Source organism: Molossus molossus, unplaced genomic scaffold (genome assembly GCF_014108415.1).
Source record: "Molossus molossus isolate mMolMol1 unplaced genomic scaffold, mMolMol1.p scaffold_m16_p_15, whole genome shotgun sequence".
Lineage (NCBI taxonomy): Eukaryota > Metazoa > Chordata > Mammalia > Chiroptera > Molossidae > Molossus > Molossus molossus.
The window spans coordinates 74,698,524-74,714,122 of NW_023425350.1; the positions used below are offsets into that span (position 1 = coordinate 74,698,524).

Here is a 15,599-nt window from a genome sequence, read left to right on the forward strand (position 1 = left end):
TTGAAAGTTGCTTATAGCAGACAGTGAGGACTCGCGGGTGTCTGGACCCCGCCTCTGCTCATAGCCAGGCTGCCCGCCTTCCACTGAAACACGGAAGGCAGAGCTCTGAAGGCCGAGGTTCGAGGCCCACGACGCACCATTAACGCCCCACCAGCCCTTTGACTTTCTGCTTTTGTGCCTCCCCTGCTTCAGGAGTTGGCTGAGCTGAGGGCCAGCTGTCAAATTAGAGCATTCCAGACTCCTGCCCCCCCCCACCACCCGTGGGACCCCTCTGAGGTTTTCTGAATAGTGCCAGTCTCAGCATCCTCTCTCTTTTCATAACCTCTGCCCCTGCAGCCCAGGCTGCCCTTTCTGGAGCCTCTGCAGCATGCCTGCCCTTCGGGGAACAGAGGCCTTCCTTGTCCTGCTCTCCTCCAGGCAGTGGTATGTGTCTCCTCCTGGAGGGGCAGAGGGATGGCCCACTCTTCTTTGCTTCTTGCCACATTGTCCTTGATTCGCCCTCCATCGGGAGGGCCCAAGAACCGGTTCCTGAGTTCCCAGTGGGCTCAGATGTGCTTCCTGGACTCCAGAGCATTTTTCATGCACCACACAGAGCCCGTCCTGGGGTCTGTCTGCCTCCCGCTGGAATCGACTGGCCTGGAATTCCAGGCTCAAGGGGAATCTTGACTGATTCAGAGAAAGTCAAAGGCAGGTCCACAAAGAACTCTAAGCAGGGACTTGAACAGATATCTGTACCCCCATGTTCACAGCAGCATTACTCACAACAGCCAAGCAGTGGGAGCAGCCCGTGTCCACTGGCAGATGGATGGATAATGAGGTGTGTATGTCTGTGCAGTGGGACACGCCAGCCTTAAAGAGGAAGGAGACTGGCATGGCCACAGAGTGGGTGAACCTTGAGGGCGTCATGCTGAGCGAGATCAGCCATACACAAAGGACAAGTACTGTGGTTCCTTTTATATGAGGTCCCGAAAGTAGTCAGAATTACAGGGACAGAAAGTAGATGGTGGGTGCCAGGGAAGGGGAGGCGGGAGTGGGGCGTCAGTGTTCCAGGGGCACCGTGTCAGTTTGGGAGGCGGGAGTTCTGGAGATGGGTGATGGCGGTGACTGCACCACCGCCTGCTTGACCGTACTGACCTTACTACCTGCACACTTACAGGCGGCTAAGATGGCGAGATGTATGTTGTGTGCTTTTACCATAATTTAAAAAACAAACAAAACGAAACAGCCAAGTCCAAAGCCTAGAGCCAGGTGCCAGGAGAGAATCTACCAAAAGCTGGAGCGGAAAGTCAGCTGCCAGTTCAGGAAGGGTTTGTGGGTCCATTAGATCCGGGACCGATGCAGACAGAAGCCGTACACGTTGGGATTTGTCAGCGACTTGAGTGTCCCTGGGAAGAACCAGGGGGCTGCCATCCCTCCCGTTTGGGTCTGTGATTCTTGTGTGTGTTTTCAAATTGCCTAACCTTTCTCTTTTATAAACTGGGAAGATTGTGTGTGTGTGTATTTCTGTCCTTTCCTGGAGTTTGTGGTGACCAGCAGTCCTTCCCAGACCACGCTTGTCCCACCACACTTCCTGAGCAGGGGGTTGCTGAGGTGGCCCAGGGTCTCTGGCAGGGTGTGAGACCCCAACTTCTGAGCTGAGTGTTTCAGGTGTACTCCAAGTGAGCAGGGCTGAGGACTGAGCAGCCCAGGTTTCCCAGAGTATTGAGTGTGGTGGGAATGGTTTTGCTGGCTTGAGAGACACACATAAACCCGTGGAGAGCTCCTTGGGAGGACGGGGTATCCTGCACACTGCCGGTCTTCGTCATAGGGAGTGCTTATTCAGCAAACATGCACGGAGGCTCCTGGTGTTCTAGCGCCTCGCTGATGCCGTGGCAGAGGGAGAGTCAGGAATGCGTGAGGCAGGACTCCTGCCCTCAGGAGGCTGCTGCCAAGTGGGAAGGGACCGCGCAGTCACAGCAAGAGAGAAGGGAGGCATGATGAAGCCGTGCGACTCCCAGGGAGGGCGGCTGCTTCTAGCTGGTGGAGCTGGGGTGAGGAAGGCAGGAGTTGGGAAGTGATTTGTAGAATAGGGGCCAGTGATCCATCTCCAGTGGTGCAGAGGGCAGGGACTGCACACTCAGCTGCCAGAGGGGACCGAGTGAGAGGGTGACTGGAGCTCCCGCCGTCTCCAAGGGGCCCGCAGGACTGGTGCTGCCAGATCTCTCTCCATTTTTAAGAGGAGCCGTGTTTTTGTTCGGAAGGACTTTATAAGTAACACATACCCAGGTGAGAGAAGTTTATTATCTCACATGACAAAACTCCAGAGGCCGTGGCCCCGGCGTGTGTCCAGCAGGTCCACAGTGTCAGAGCCTGGCCAGCTCAGGCGTCTGCCTTCTCACTACGCCCCCCAGGCTGCGGAACCACACTGGCTGCGTGGCTCCAGCCATCAGCATGTTCTCGTGAGACAACAGTGTTCAAGGCAGGACAGTCTTTGCATTTTGTTTCATTAAACAGACCTGGACCGTGGTCTTCAGAGGACATTTCCCCTGTTTTCTGACTGTCGGTGCCCGTTGAACCCCTGGCTATGGCTGAAGAGTTTTCGGCTCCATGAATTTTATTTCTCCAAGGTAGAATCCAGGGCACTCACTTCTCCAGCCTCCTTTCAAATATTTGAATTTTTAGTTTTGGAATTTCCATTTAGTTCTTTATTATTTTTTTTATAGTTTCTATTTCTCTACTGGGATGTTTTATTTGTTCATTCAATATGAGCATATTCTCATTGACCGCCTTTAGCATCGTTATAATAGCTGCTTTAAAACCTTTGTCTTAACTCTAATATCTGGACTATCTAATTCACTACATGGAAAAGTAAGTATGAAAGTGAACATTTAGCCTTGGCTAGTTTGGCTTAGCGGTTGGAGCGTTGGCCTGCGGACCAGAGAGTCCCGGGTTCGGTTCCTGCTAAGGGCACGTGCGTTGGTTGCAGTTTGTCCCCGGCCCCAGTTGGGGTTGTGTGGGTGGCAGCCACTTGATGTTTCTCTCTCTCTTTTCTTCCCTCTCTCCCTCCTGTTCTGTCTGAGGATTTAAAAAAAAAAGTCCTCGGGTGAGGATTAAAAAAAAAAAAAGGAACCATTTATTTAGAATGAGTAAAGACATCATGGACCAAAATGCTGGGCCTTTGGAGGTTCAGGTCTCTTTCTCCTGGATCTGTTTAGGGTAGCTTCCAGAAATGTTCCCGGACAAATGCCTGCTGGCCGAGCCGTGGCTTCCTTACCTGCCCTAGAACAGGCTCGGCGGCCGTGCGGCGGGGCCTGGAGCTTCCCAGTGACTGGCTCCTGCGGTGTACGCGCTGTTCCGCTCCCACAGCAGTGCGGTGGCCGAGAGCTCTGGCCCCAGCAGCCAGCCCAGCCAGCCCCACAGGCTAAGTGGGATGTCGTGGCTCTTCCGCTGGAGTGGACCAGTTTCTCCTGAGCAGAAACCAGAACAGAACCCAGCTTCCTCTCCCAGGAAAGAAGGAAAGCGTGGCTCTGGGTAGGCAGCCAGCTGCCATAGCCAGAGTGTGTGTGTGTGTGTGTGTGTGTGAGAGAGAGAGAGAGAGAGAGAGAGAGAGAGAGAGAAGTGTCTCCTCATGGTAACTAGTTCAGCTAAAAAACAAAAGCAAGAACTCCCACTGTGAATCCATCTGCAGACTCTTTGTGACTATAGATGGAATGTATCTCCACTGGTTTGCAGCCCTGGGGAGAGGATTCAGGTGCAGAGAGATGCAGGGAGGCAGGGAGCAGGAGAACAAAGAGGAGGCGGGGAGCGGGGCAGCCTACAGGAGCAGTGCGGGAGAGGAGGCTGGACCCAGGGCCAGATCTCGGAGGGCAGCGGAGCCATTGCAGACACAGTGAAGCGTAATATTTGGCAAGACCAGGACAGAATTGCTGCTATTTAGATATAATCCGCATACCATAGTATTCACCCTTTTCAAAAATAAATGTTTTCATTGATTTTTTTAGACAGAGAGAGAGAGAGAGAGAAACATTGATATGAGAGAGACACATCGATTGGTTGCCTCCCACATGACCCCAACCAGGGCCAGGGACTGGACAGTAACCAAGGTTTGTGCCCTTGGCCAGAATCAAACCTATGGCTCTTTGGTCCGAGGGCCAACACTGTAACTGCTGAGCCAGACTGGCCAGGGCAATCTTTTCACTCTCTTGATAGTGTCCTTTGATGCACAAAAGTTTTTAATTTTTTTTTATATATGGAACGCTTCACAAATTTGTGTGTCATCCTTGCGCAGGGGCCATGCTAATCTTCTCTGTATCATTCCAATTTTTTAAAAATTATATGTGCTGCTGAATCGAGCACAAAAATTTTTTAAATTTTGATAAAATCTAATTCATCTATTTTTTCTATTGCTGCCTGTGTTTTTAGTGTCAAACAAGATACCATTGCCTAGTCCAAGGTCATAAAGATTTTCCCTTATGTTTTCTTCACAGAAGTTTTTTATTACTATTACTGATTTTAGAGAGAGGAGAGGAGAGAGAGAAACACTGATTTGTAGTTCGCCTTATTTATGCACTAATTGGTTGATCCTTGTATTTGCTGGGGATCAAACCTGCAACCTTGGCATATCGGGATGATGCTCTAACCAACTCAGCTACAGGGCCAGGGCTCTTCTAAGAGTTTTATAGTTTTAACTCTTACATTGAGGTCTTCGGTCCATTTCGAGTTGATGTTTGCATATGGTGGAGATAGGGAGTCCAGCTTCATTCCTTTGCATGTGGAACTCCAGTTGTCCTAGCACCACTTGTTGAAAGGACTATTCTTTGCCCATTGAATTGTCTTGGCACCTTGTTGAAAATCAATTGACCATAGATGTGTGAGTTTATTTCTGGATTCTCAACTCTGTTGCATTGATTTTCACATCTATTCTTGTGCCGTACCCCAAGTTCTTGACTACTGTAGCTTGTAAAGTGTGAGTCCTCCAACTTTCTCTTTTCAAAATTGTGGGTCTACTCTGGATCCCTTGTATTTCTGTATGAATTTTAGAATTGGCTTATCAACTTCTGCAAAAATAACAGCTGGGGTTGTGATAGTGATGGTGTTGAATCTATATATAGCATTGGGTATTATTGACATCTTAGTTATATTGTCTTCCAATCCATGAACGTGGGATATTGGAATATCTTTCATTTCTTTCAACTTCATGTTGTAGTTTTTAGTGTACAAGTCTTCTACTTCTTCTGTTAAATTTATTCCTAAGTATTGTATCCTTTTCGAGGCTATTGTAAATGAAATTGTTTTCTTCTTTTTCTTTTCAGATTGTTCCTTGCTAGAGTGTAGAAATACACCATATTTTTGTATATTGAAGTTGTTATCCTACAACCTTGCTAAACTCATTTATTCACTCTAATAGTTTCTTTTCTATGGCAAAATTTGGTTTTGAAAGCAAACATATTCTTGTGCAACTAATTGCTTGAAAGACAAGACCTCATGTTTCTTTTCTTTTTAAATCCTCACTCGAGCCCTGGCCGGTTTGGCTCAGCGGTTAGAGCGTCGGCCTGCGGTCCAGAGAGACCCGGGTTCGGTTCCCGCTAAGGGCACGTACTTCGGTTGCAGTTTGTCCCCGGCCCTGGTTGGTCGTGCGGGTGGCAGCCACTTGATGTGTCCCTTCACATCGATGTTTCTCTCTCTCTCTCCCTTCCTCTCTCTCCCTCCCACTCTATCTGTACAAAAAATGGAAAAAATATCCTCGGGTGAGGATAAAAAAAAAAAAAAAAATCCTCACTCGAGGATAATTTTCTATTTCTCTTCAGATAGAGTGGGAGGGAGAGAGAGAGAGAAACATCAACGTGAGAGGGATACATCAACTGATTGTCTCCTGCACAACTCAACCAGGGCCAGGGACGAACCAAAACCAAGGTTCATGCCCTTGGCCGGAATCAAACCCGCAACTCATTGGTCTGCAGGCTGACGCTCTAACCACTGAGCCAAACCCGTCAGGGCAAGACCTCATGTTGCTTTAATAAACATGCTTCAGCTGTGCTGATGCAGGACTGGCCAGCGAACCCAGAGCCCATCATCCTGAGTCCATGGCAGTGCCTGGAGAAAAGGTGCTGTCACGAGATGAAAACTTCAGAAGAGGCCTAAAACGTGTAGGTTCTTATTAGCTTCCAGGACAATGTTGTTCATTCTTACCCATTGCATTCGCTAGCAGCTTCTGTAGTATTTGCGTAGGAGGGGGAGAGTATAATAAAATAAAATGACCGTGGCCAGTACATTCTTTGGATATTTTTTAAGTGGGTGAGAAATTCAGCTCTCAAAACAAATTATTTTCATGTTCACAAGTATTGTCTTTGGACACTGTTCTTCCTCATTTGGTCACCATGCTTTTCCCTTTGCTGCTAGAGCTCCACTATCATAGTCACTGGGGCTTTGGGACTGTCTTGGATACACCCCTATTTTGTGGCTAACTTTCTTTTTTGTCGTTGCCTGCTGTCATTCTCTCTCCTTTCCCTTCCTTCCTTACTCCCTCCCAGATAATCTTCATAAGGTTGCTTCTTGGAAAAATAATAAAACAAACAATGACCACAGTCTCACTAGCCAGGTAACCTTTGTTGTTGTTTTTTAAGGTACTGCATGTACCAAGTGCAGAAGATTCAGATACTGCACTAGAGAGATCGAGTCAAAGTGAAAGCTCCCTCCCAGCTGGCCCCCCGGGGCCACTTCCTCTCCCCAGCACTCACTGTTAATCCCTGTGATTACTCCCAGGAGCAAAGTGAATGCACAAGTCACACATACATATTTTCATGCTACAGATTTCCCAATACCATATCTCTTTTCCCCCTCAGCAGTCATCTGAAATTACCTCCAGTTACTCTTCAAGGAGTTTCCAGTTCTCTCCCTGGGTGTCCAAGAGGCCAGAGCCTACATGCACAAGGCAGGCCAGGCAAGGCTTCTAGGTGAGGAGCCTCCAGAGTGGGGGGTCCTGGAGGTGGATGAGCCATCAGGATGCAAAAAGAAAACATTCATACATATATTTACATTTTTACCTTTTTTTTTGTAAGTTATATTGAGGTTTAATATATGTTAACCTGAACACATTTAAATTTTTTTTCTTTATTGATTTTTAGAGAGACAGGAAGGAAGAGAAAGAGAGAGAGATAGAAATGTCAATGAGAGAGAACATCAACTGGCTGCCTCCTGCTTGCCCCCACCGGGGACTGGGCCCACAACATGGGCATGTGCCCTGACTGGGAATCGAACTGGCGACCTCTTGGTGCATGGGTCAGTGCTCAGCCACTGAGCCACACCGGCCAGGTTATCCTATACACATTGAAAGTGTACAATTTATACACTCAATATGTATATACACATAAAACTGTCACCACAGTCATGGCGAGAAACATGTATATCACCCTAAAGTGTTCCTGAGCCCTTTGTAATTAATTTATCTCCCCCCCTTTAATCTGTAGGAAACCACCAATCTGCTTTCTATCACTACAGATTAGTTTGCATTTTCTAGAATTTTGTATCAATGGAATAAGGCAGTAGGTATTCTTTTATTGTCTGGCTTCTTTACCTCAGCATAATTATTTTGAAATTTATCCATGTTGTTGTATCAATAGTTTATCCCTTTTCATAGTTGAGTAGTGTTCCGTTGTATAGATGTACCATGGTTTGTTTATCCAGTCAACCTGTTTATCCATGTTGTTTATCAACAGTCAACAACATTTGGTTGTTTCAGTTTGGAGCCTATTAAAACAACACTGCTGTCCCCTGGCCAGTTTGGCTCAACGGTTGGAGCGTCGGCCTGCAGACCAGAGAGTCCCGGTTTCGGTTCCCGCTAGGGGCACATACCAAAAAAAATTTTAAAATAAAATAGCACTGCTGTGAACATTCTTATGCATATCTTTGAGTGGACATCTGCTTCCGTCCCCTTAGGACACATCTAAGAGTGGGTAGGCTGGGCCATGTGGTGAATGTATGTTTACATTTTTAAGACATTTCCAAACTGTTTTCCAAAGCCATACTATTTCCCACCAGCAGTGGGGGGGGTTCCGGTTGCTCCACATCCTTCCCATCACTTTCTTAATAGGCTCACTGTAGTGGTAGCTCACTTCACTTTAATTTGCATTTCCCTAAAGGAGATAATGTTTTCATGAGCTCATTTGCCATCTGTGTATCATCTTTGGTGAAGTGTCTCTTTATTATTTTTGCCCATTTTCTTATTGGGTTGTCTTATTGAATTGTGGTAGTTCTTTATATATTCTAGTTATGGTTCTTTGTAAGATACATGTTGCAAGTCTTCTTTCCCAATCTGTGGCTTTCCTTTTCATTTATGTGATAATGTCTTGGAGAACATATTTTATTTTAATGAAGTACAATTTATTGATATTTTATAGTTTGTGTTTTTGTTGTTATAGTTAAGAAATATTTGTGAAATCCGAGTAACTAAAATATTTTTTCTCTTCTACAGTATTTCTAGTTTACTTTTGTAATTTATAACTTTTATAATTAAAATAAGTTATATAGCTTATAATTAGCCTTACATTTAGGTTATTGATTCATTTTGAGTTAATTTTTGTTTATGGTGTAAAGTTAATTGCTTTACAGATGGTTATCCAGTTGGTCTAGCATCACTTGTTGAAAAGATTATCCTTTCTGCATTGAACTACCTTGGCACCTTTATCAGAAATCAATTGATCAACATGCTGGTGTGGCTCAGTGGATTGACCATCCGCCCATGGACTGAGAGGTCTTGGTTCAATTCCCGGTCAGGGAACATGCCCAGGTTGCAGGTAGGGGGCATGCAAGGAGGCAGCTGAAACATCAATGTTTCTCTCTCTCTCTACAAAAATCAATAAAGCCCTGGCTTGTTCGGCTCAGCAGTTAGAGCATTAACCTGTGGACCAAAGAGTCTCAGGTTTGATTCCGGTCGAGGGCATGTACCTCAGTTGCAGTTCGGTCCCCAGCCCTGGTCCCAGCCATTCAGTCATTCGAAAGGCAGCCAATCAATGTGTCTCTCTTGCATCAATGTTTCTCTCTCTCTCTCTCCCCCCTACCTCTCCCACCTCTCCCTCTCTCCCTTCCCTCCCTTCTTCCCTTCCACTCTGACGATGAATGGAAAAATATCCTCGTGGGAGGATTTTTAAAATAAATAAATCAATAAAACTAAAAATTAAAAATCAATGAAAACATATTATTTAAAAAAGAAAAATCAATTGGTCATATATTTGGGTCTATTTTTGGATTCTCTTCTGTTTCATTGATTTATATGTCTAAATTTACCTCTGCTGTCTTGATTACTGTTGCTCTATATGTGTGGAAATTAGGGAGCTTAAGTCCTTCAACTTTGTTTTTCTTTTTTTTTATCCTTGCCTGAGGACATTTTTTTGCATTTATCTTCAGATAGAGTGGGAGAGAGAGAAAGAGGAAGAAAAAGAGAGAGAAAAATTGATGTGAGAGAGACACATCGAGTGGCTGCCACCCACACCACCCCAACTGGGGCCAGGGGCAAACCGCAACCGAGGTACGTGCCCTTAGCGGGAACCGAACCCGGGACTCTTTAGTCCACGGGCCGGTGCTCTAACCACTGAGTCCAACTGGTCAGGGCACAATTGATTTTTGTAAATGGACTTTCTATCCTACAATCTTAATAAATTCCTACTTTACTGATATTTTTTATCAGGAACTGATGTTGAATTTTGAGATGATTATATGGTTTTTTTATTTTTATTTTTAATTTATTATTTTTAATTGACATTAGAGAGGAAGGGAGAAGGAGAGAGAGATAAAAACATCAATGAGAGAGAACATTGGTTGGCCACCTCCCACATGCCCCCCACTGTGGGGATCAGGCCCACAACCTGGGCATGTTCCCTGACTGGGAATCCAACCAGCGACCTCTTAGTACATGGGTTGATGCTCAACCACTGAGCCACACCGGCTAGATGGTTTTTCTTTTCTTTTTCTTTAGTATGTTTTTATTGATTAGAAAAAATTTTAAATATGTCTTTATTGATTTTATAGAGAGAGAAAGGGAGAGGGAGAGAGAGAGAGAAACATCGATGAGAGAGAATCATTGATTGACTGCCTCCTACATGCCCCTGAGCAGGGATCTGGCCCACAACCTGGGCACGTGCCCTAACAGGGAATCAAACCGGTGACCATGGACACTCACCAAGTGAGCCACACTGGCCAGGAAGTTTTTCTTATTTAGTCTCTAAATATAGTGAATTACATTGGTTTTTGAATATTTATTCATCCTTGCATTCTGGAATGAATCCTACTTGCATTATGTATTAACTTTTTATGTATTGTTGGATTCAACTTGCTAATTTTTTGTAAAGAACCCTTACATTTATATTCATGAAGGATATTAGTCTGTAATTTTCTCCTGGTGTTAGCATCAGGGAAATCCTGACTTCATAGAATGTGTTGAGAAGTATCCCCCTTCTCAATTTTCTGGAAGAGTTTGTGTAGAACTGGTATTATTTCTTCCTTAAATGTTTAGTAAAAGTAACCAATGAGGCCATTTGGGCTTTAAGTTTTCTTTTTTTTAATCCTTGCCTGAGGACACTTTTGCATTTATCTTCAGATAGAGCAGGAGGAAGAGGGGGAGGAATAGAGAGAGAGAAACATAGATGTGAGAGAGACACATCGACTGGCTGTTACCCACACGACCCCAACAGGGGCCAGGGACAAACTGCAACCAAGGTAGGTGCCCTTAGTGAGAACTGAACCTGGAACTCTCTGGTCCGCGGGCCGATGCTCCAGCCACTGAGCTAAACCGGCCAGGGCTGGGTTTTAAGTTTTCTTTGTGGGAAGATTTTTAACTACAAACCCGATTTTTATAATAGTTATGTGGCTATTTATATGACCTATATGTAGTTTATATTCATCTCTAAGTTGTGGAGTTTGTTGGCATAGATTTTTCATAATATTCCCTTATCTTTTTAACGTCTGGTGGACCAGTGATGGTGGCCCTTTCTCATTCTGATACTGGAATTTCTTGTTCCTTCTTTTTCCTGATCAGTCAAGTTACAGGTTTATCAACCTTATTGATCTTCTCAAAAAACCAGCTTTGGTTTTCACTGATTTTTCTTATAGTTTTCCTGTTTTCTGATTTCTGCCCTTATCTTTATTATTTTCTTTCTTCTGCTTGTTTTGGGTTTGATTTGCTCTTTTTTCCTCAGTTTTTTGAGGTGGAAATTTAGCTCATAGTAACTCATCTCTTTCAAGTTTTTAAGTTATATAATGGATATATCATGTTAGTATCATGGTATATTTACATGGTTTGTAAATGTATATTTATTGGAGTATAAATTTAAATGTTTAATGGTAGACATGCACATCAAAAAATTTGGAGACCAGCAAAAGCATTCTTTGATTGCGACCCTAGGCTGACTCATTGGAAATTTTGAGCAGAGATGTATCTTGGGGACACAGGATGTGTGATCGGTGACAGAGCATAGGACAAGGTAGATGGAGTAGAGACAATGGCGTAGGGCAGCATTCTGACAGAGTGGAGCTGGGCAGTCAGACTTGGGGAGTCGCCACCCCAGTGCCAGTGCTGACTCTCAGGACTGTTATCTAAGTCAGCAGAGATGTCAGGTGTGAAAACACCTGGTGCGTAGTGGACACTCAAAACATGACAGCTGTTTTCAAAACACGTTTTTTTATTTTATTTTATTTTTTTTGGTACATGCCCTTAGCGGGAACCGAACCCGAGACCCTCTGGTCCGCAGGCCGATGCTCCAACCACTGAGCCAAACCAGCCACGGCTAAACACATATTTTTTATGAATGAGAGATCACTAGATAAACTGAAGGAGCTGAGTAGCACCAGTGTTCCAAGTGTTCTCTGTCCCTTTTCTTAATTTCTATAGTTCTGCTTTTGCCATTTCTGTCCCAGGTGGTGGGTTTGGTTTTTCTTTTTGTTTTCTCAGATGGCTTTTAAGCAGTCAAATCCCTTTGTCTGCACATCCGGTGGACGCTGCCTGCCCTTCACTGCTGTTAGGAGCCGCCCGCGCTTCACGGTCTGCCTCTCCCGCTCAGCACAGCCTCCGCTGGCGCTCCTGGGGCTCCGCGTGGCCTTGTTAGTGGCTCTCCTCTCCGGTGGCAGTGGCAGCAGCAGCGGACACATGTGGATGCCCTTCACTCACTAACTTCTCAGGGCGGGTGCTGCTACCCCCAGGCCCAGAGAGGCGGTGGGGACCCAGGTCTGCACCAGCTGACCCTTCATCCCGACACTCATGCTGTGAGAAGGTTGTGCAGACCCAGACAGGCCGGAAACACTTGGAGGACCACCCAGGAGATCCCGTCACCCCAGCTCTTTCAGAGCCATCATTTGCTTGGCACAACCCCTTTTAAAAATTTTCATTTTTCTTTATGGATTCTTTAGAGAGAGAGGGAAAGGAAAGGAGAGGGAGAGAGAGCGAGAAACATTGATGAGAGAGAACATCGATTGGCCACCTCCAGAATTCCCTCCACTGGGGATCAGGCCCACCACCTGGGCATGTGCCCGGACCAGGAATCGAACCGGCGACCTCTTGGTGCATAGGTCGACGCTCAACCACTGATCCACACTGGCTGGCCTTGGCACAACCCCTTTAAAAGTCTCCAGTTGGAATGTGACAATAACAGTAATTCCACTTCATAATGGATCCTCAATTTTAAAATGTATTATTGTAATAATAAAAGTAGTTTCATTGAAAATAATAGCTAACATTTCTAGAGAGCTGTGTTAGGCACTGAGCCCAGGGCTTTGCTTATTTCATTTAATCATCATAACAATCCAACAGTAGATAAAACTATTTCCCCATTTTACAGATAATCAGAGCTTAAAGCCCGAGCTGCACACTCTTTGGGTGATGCACACAGTCTCCTACGTGCTAACCCAGCCCTGGTCCAGCTCACTTTTTCATATTCTCTCTTGGTCTTGGTACTCCAGCCTTGCTGGCCTTCTTTTCCTCCCAGCTTCCTTCCTGCCACAGGGCTTTTGCTTGTGCCAGTCCCTTGCCTGGCTGCACATCTCCCTCCTCCCAGCAGCTCCCTGCTTTTGCCTTTTCAAGGTCATCTCCTCTGGCTCACCTCTGTGGCACTCTGTCCTGTAACTCATGTCTTCTCCCTCATCTCTCTACTTTCACGCTGCTTTTCCATGCTTTGTGGCTCTAGGCATAGTTAATGGTGAATTCTTCTTTTTTTTTTTTAATCCTCACCCGAGGACATTTTTGCATTTATCTTCAGATAGAGCGGGAGGGAGAGAGGGATGAAGAAAGGGAAACATCGATGTGAGAAAGACACATCAACTGGTTGCTACCCACACAGACCCAGGTTGGGACAAACTGCAACCAAGGTACGTGCCCTTAGCAGGAACCGAACCTGGAACTCTCTGGTCTGCAGGCCAACACTCCAGCCCCTGAGCCAAACCAGTCAGGGCTGATGGTGAATTCTTTGATTCATGTTGTTTCTCCCGTTAGGCTATGAACTCCTGAGCACAGGGGCCATGTCTTTGCTGGTTTTCGTTTAGCCTTCTTTAGAGTTCCTGGCAACTACATGAGCCAGGTACACAGCAGGACTCGGGTAGTATGCGTGGAAGGAGAGGATGAGTCTTGAGGAACACATGCATTGTCCACAGCGGTATCAGCACCTTGTTCCACCAGCTCCTCTGACCCCGATCGGTCAGTTGACTGTGGAGCTGTGTGTGCTGGCCAAGCCCTGGGCATGCTGTCTGGCCTTCTGAGGTTGGGACACAGGGTCTGCTGGCCCTGTACCGACAGGCTTGTGTGCTTTACCCCAGCCCAGCAGCACCTGAAACATTAGCTTCCTGACCCGCCGCTTCCGTCCCACCTATACAGCCAGGTGGTGTGGTGCTGCTCCGGTGTGTGGCCACGACAGGTGGGCAAACACCTGTAGCGCACTGGAAGAGTACCTGCCCCAGATTTATTATAGCTCCAGGTGATTCTCCTGTGCAGCCAGGCTGAGGAGGAGCTGGGTTAGGGGCTTTGGCCGAGTGTGGAAACCTCTTGGTGGAGCAGAGAGGGGCCACGCAATGATGGATTATCCCACCTCTACAGCTCAACACTCTGGACCCACCTTTAAAAAGAGGGGGGTCCCTGCCCGGCTGGTGTGGCTCACTGGTTGAGTGTCAACCCATGCATCAAGAGGTTGCCGGTTTGATACCCGGTCAGGGCAAGTGCCCAAGTTGTGGGCCCGATCCCCAGTGGGGGGCATGCAGGAGGCAGCCAGTCAATGTTCTTTCTCATCGATGTTTCTCTCTCCCTCTCCCTTCCTCTCTCTTTAAAGTTAATAAAGAAAAAAAAAATTATTTTTAAAATAAAATAAATAAAAAGAGGGGGTCCCTGGCCAGTTTGGCTTAGTGGTTAGCAGACTGAAGGGTCGTGAGTTGAATTCTGGTCAAGGGTGTATACCTGGGTTGCAGATTTGATCCCTGGCCCTGGTTGGGTCATGCAGAAGGCAACCAATTGATGTGTCTCTCACATTGATATTTTTCTCTCTATCCCTCTCTCCCTTCCACTCTCTCTAAAATTCGATAGAAAAATATCCTCAGGTGAGGGTTAACAAAAAAAATAAAAAATTGATACTGACCTTACAGGGAGATACCATGATCAGAGGTGGTTCTCCCAGGGCGAGGCTTCTACACTGCACTCCAGATGTGCTGACCCCTGTGATTTTCCCAAATGTGGGAAACTCAACGGCATAATTGTGTTTGTGGGGGACTGTGCTGGTGCTCTGCTCTAAAAAAAAATTAAAATAAAATAAATAAAATTTAAACATTAAAATTAAAACAAAAAGGGGAAAATGGCCCTGGCCGGTGAGCTCAGTGGTTAGAGTCAGTAACAGTGCCTGCGCACTGAAGGGTTGCAGGTTCGATTTCTGGTCAAGGTCATATACATGGGTTGCATGTTTGATTCCCTTGCCTAGTTGGGGCACATGTGAAAGGCAACCAAGCAGTGTGTCTCTCTCACATGGATGTCTCTTTCTCTCCCCGCCTTCCCCTCCCTCTCTTCCACTGTCTCTAAAAAATCAATGGAAAAAGATCTTCGGGGAGGATTAACACACACAAAAAAAGGGGGAAATGACTATAACTGACTTGAATGTGTTTTTGTCTTTTTTTGGTAATCCTCACCCGAAGGCATGCTTAGAGATCAATAGGTTGCCTTCCAGTGGTGCACGGGTGACTCTCAGCCAACTGAGCCACTCCAGCCAGGCTAAACGCGTTGCCTTTTAGACCCTGGTCAGGGGTGTTGGTGTGCCCCCAGGGCTGGCCCCCACCGCCGCAGTGTTGAGCTGTTGCTGAGCTTCACACAGACGCAGTCCTGCCCCTGCGGTGGTCTGGAGTGCAGCCTGGCTGTGGGTATTGATGATTCCAGAGAACAGCAGGGGCTGGCAACCTCTGGGCCACTGTGCAAGGCCAAGGCCGTGGGTGTGTGGGGAGCTGGGCTGCTTCCCCTTCAGTTCTCCCCCAACTCACCCCTCCCCAGCCATTTCCACCGCTGGAGCCGGTGAGGACGGCCCTCTGCTGCTTTGGAGCGAGGGTGGCATTTCCTCGGCCCAGCCTTCCAGAGCTGGCTGCCCACCCCAGACCAGTCACCCAGTCTCTGG

General features: G+C 46.5%; 1 protein-coding gene, 1 non-coding gene and 1 pseudogene across 2 annotated transcripts in view; 2 read left to right on the forward strand and 1 right to left on the reverse strand.

Annotated features, from left to right (window-relative positions):
• Positions 1 to 15,599, forward strand: part of FAM178B (family with sequence similarity 178 member B) — an 81,678-nt gene that overhangs the window by 18,035 nt on the left and 48,044 nt on the right. The gene's annotated exons all lie outside the window — the stretch shown is intronic.
• Positions 4,223 to 4,335, reverse strand: LOC118631354 (annotated as a pseudogene).
• LOC118631318 lies at positions 14,575 to 14,734 on the forward strand. Its single transcript, XR_004959800.1, has one exon. It is a non-coding gene; the product is annotated as a U1 spliceosomal RNA (small nuclear RNA).